Raw genomic sequence first — 3,606 nt, 5'->3', positions numbered from 1 at the left:
ATCTCTCCACACACAACTTATGTAGGCCGCTCGTTTCTTGCGTAGCAAGAAACCTGCGAGGCGCAGGGACTCATCTTCTTGAACTGCTGCTCACTCGGATTCTGAGTCAGCGGGTAAGCCAAAGCCAGTAAGGCTGGGGACTTTCCACCCTACCTAAGGGTAAGTCACCCTATGTAAATAGCGTGGTTTGTATTTCGGTTACGGAACAAATGACAAATTCGGAGATAATTTGTATTTTTCCTAACCATACAAACCTTAGCTATTTACACATATTTGCCCACCAGCCCTGTCCCCCAAGACAAGTCCTACCTCTAAGTGAAGTGAGGCAGCTCACTGGTGTAGGGGGGGAGGGGTAGCTAGCTACCCCTCCCCTACCCCCGTGCTAACTAGCGCGGGGGGATAGTTTAACCCTCGTTAAAATCTAATGGCTCGTCATTTCAGCTACGCTGAAAGTAAACCCTATGTAAATAGCTAAGGTTTGTATGGTTAGGAAAAATACAAATTATCTCCGAATTTGTCATATTTCTCCTTCAGAGGTTTCTTTGAAGAGAGAAAATTCCAAGGCTTCTTCTTCCGTAGCCCTTTCCTCCTCCGAAGCTCCCACTCGATCGGTCTCTTCTGAGAGGCCGGCGAGTGGTAGCATAGACCGCATTGCTGTTGACCGATCCCTGGGTGCGGGAGAGGTAGTTGCCTCCCATAGCGAGGCAGCTGCCCCTCCTCCCCCGGAGGAGGATATTGATTTTCAATTGCCTGTTAATAATAATGATTTATTACAGCTTTGGGCTTCTTTGGGGCTTCAGGGTTTGCCCTCTAAGGAAGCCCTGTTTGACATGATCAAACTGGGTGCAGCTGTTAAACAATCGCCGACGACAGCAGGGATAGATCCTCTGTCTGTCGTTGACGTTGTTGTAACAGAGGCATCGAGTGTTTCTGATCAAACACCTGTGCCTGTTGTTGCTGAGGTAGCTGAAGGCTTAGTTTCCCCCTCCGAACATCCTTCGAGGGAGGAACTAAGTCCTACGGTCTCTCGTGCCGGTGATTCTCCACCTCAGGGGGAGTTCACTAACAGAGACTCCTCTGCGGAGGTCCTACGAAGGTCAGAGTTCTGATCCAACGGCCCCTCTTGTGCATATAAGGAGGAAGGCTCGGCCTCCCCTTCGCCGTAGAGGTCTTCCTTCTCCTAACAAGGGAGTTAAGAGGAGCCTCTTCGGCTCGTCATCCTCGCAGTCCTCTGCGGAGGAGACAACTCGCCGATCACCGTTCCTGCCAGCTACCACCTTAGACCTCTCCAGAGATCGTTCGCGATCCCCGTCGGAGGATGGTCGTCCTTCGGGACTTTGTATCCAGTCACCCTCCAGACATGATGACCTGCCGTCTCCTTTCAAGGATGATGCGCGCTATGTGTCATCTAAACCTGACATTGCGCAGGCATCGGTCCCTTCGGGGCAAAAGGGTAATGAGCGCAAAACTGCGCATCAAACCCTTGCGCGCCAAGTTATACCTGCGCGCCCTTCTGCTGTTGCTGCTGCTGATCCTGATTTAGCGCCACTGTGCTCACCTGCGCGCGTGCACGCAAATGTTCCAGTTACGCGCCAGGGTTCCCCTGTGCGCCCACAACCTTCGGCACGCCCGCACCCATCAGCAGTTCCTGAATTAGCGTGCTCGCCTGCGCAAACGCGCCCGGCAGTTCCTGTTAAACGCGCTGTCCAAGAGGCACCTAAGTTAGCGCACAGGCTCTCACAGGTGCCTCTAGACCCCCAGCACTCTTATATTACCAAGAGTGATGCGCGCCAACCTTGCGCTGTTCCTGTTATAGGGCACACGCGCTCGCCAACGCATCAGCGCGCTTCTACATCCCAGCGCGCAGTCCAGGAGGTTCCAAAGATAGGGCACGGGCGCTCACGGGCTCCCCTGGACTCTCTACTTACTGCGCACAATATACTGACTGTGCGCAAGGTTCCAGTAACGCGCGAGGTTCCAGCTGCGCGCCCAGTTCCAGTTTTGCGCAATGCGAGCCCAACCCAACAGTGCACACCTACGGGTTCAATTCCTGCTGCGTGCCCTGTGCGCCCATCGCAACAGCGCACACCTGTGCGCCCACATCCTGATGTGCGCCATGCTCGCCCACGATCTCCGGTGCGCCCGGCTATCTCACGATCACCCTGCGCATCCTGTTCGCTCAGCTATCTTGCGATCGCCTAAGGCAACTGCGCAACCTGCACACCGCTCGCCTACGTGCCAGCGCCTAAACTCACCTTCGCGCAATCACGCCCACGCCCGGTCTTGACAGACACACGCCAGCGTGCTGCTGCGCACTCGCGCTCATCAGTAGCACATCAGCCTACTGCGCTCCCTCGCATCCAGCCTTCTACCTCGCATCCAGCCTTCTACCTCGCCTCATAAGATAGCTCCTGTGCGCCACACGCCCTCGCCATCCCCTACGCGCGCCCACGCACCTGCACCCTCAACCTCGCACGCCTACGCACCTGCGCCCTCAACCTTGCACGCCCACGCACCTGCGCCCTCAACCTCGCACGCCCACGCTTACGCGCGCGCGAGAGCATGAATATTTGGCTGCGCAAGATTCATTCACGCGCGACCCAGAACAGGGCTTTTCACGCGATCACCAGCGTGATCGGCGCACCGATCGCCAACGCGATCACGCTTGAGTTATAGGGATACAGGCGGGCAGGTCATCATCGCGTTCCCCTCCCCGCAAGCGCAGAACAGCGCGATCGCCAGAGGAGGGGAGGTTCCAGGACAGGTCTAAGGACTATCTTCTTCCTCCATTGCAGATTTTCAACAGGTGAACCCCCATGCGTCGACTCCTCCAAGGGATCGAACGATCCCCTTCCCTCCAGAGGGAGTATCTGACAGCGTGACTGTCAGTCAGCAGCCCTGGTTTGGTACCATTGTCAGAGCGCTTATGCAGGCTATGAAGCCTGTGCTTTCTGACTTGGGTCACAAATCAGTGGCAACTTCCTCCCCCCTGAAGAGGAAGAGAGGAGTCCCTGACGTGGTAGCTTCTCCAAGGGCTATCCTGTCTCCCCGCAAATCCTTACGGAAGGCTCCTACCCCTCCTCAGACATTCTTTCCCTCCCCTGCGGATGATTATTACCCATCCTCAGGAGAGTCGGAAGATCCGGTCCGTTCCCCCATTGCACCAATGGGGGAAACTCCGCCTCTTCCTGAAAAGTCTTCTTATACAGAGGTGGCGAAGGCCTTACATCCTTCATTGCTGGAGTCCTGTATCCCTCTTAGGAGGGAACCTAAGGACTCGAAGACTGTTCCCAAGTCTTCCGCAAGGACCCGACAGGAACAAGATAGACCCTTGGAAAATGTCCGCGAGTCTCCCCAGGAAGAGCCTCTGGGGACGGGAGACTTCGCTGCCAGTCCATCAGGAAGAGAGCATCAGGAGTCAGAACATGCGTTCTGGCAAGTCCTGACCCTCATGAGGAACCTCAATGGGATCCCAGACCCAGAGATTCCTCCTCGTGAAGGGAAGGGTACGGTCCTGGACCGAATCTACGGCACCCAGAAGCCCTCTAGGGCCAGTGCAGCTTTGCCCTGGTCTCAGGGGATGAAGAGTGCCAGAGACAAGGTTGA

This window comes from Palaemon carinicauda, chromosome 25, assembly GCF_036898095.1.
Source record: "Palaemon carinicauda isolate YSFRI2023 chromosome 25, ASM3689809v2, whole genome shotgun sequence".
NCBI lineage: Eukaryota > Metazoa > Arthropoda > Malacostraca > Decapoda > Palaemonidae > Palaemon > Palaemon carinicauda.
This window is presented reverse-complemented; position numbering follows the sequence as displayed.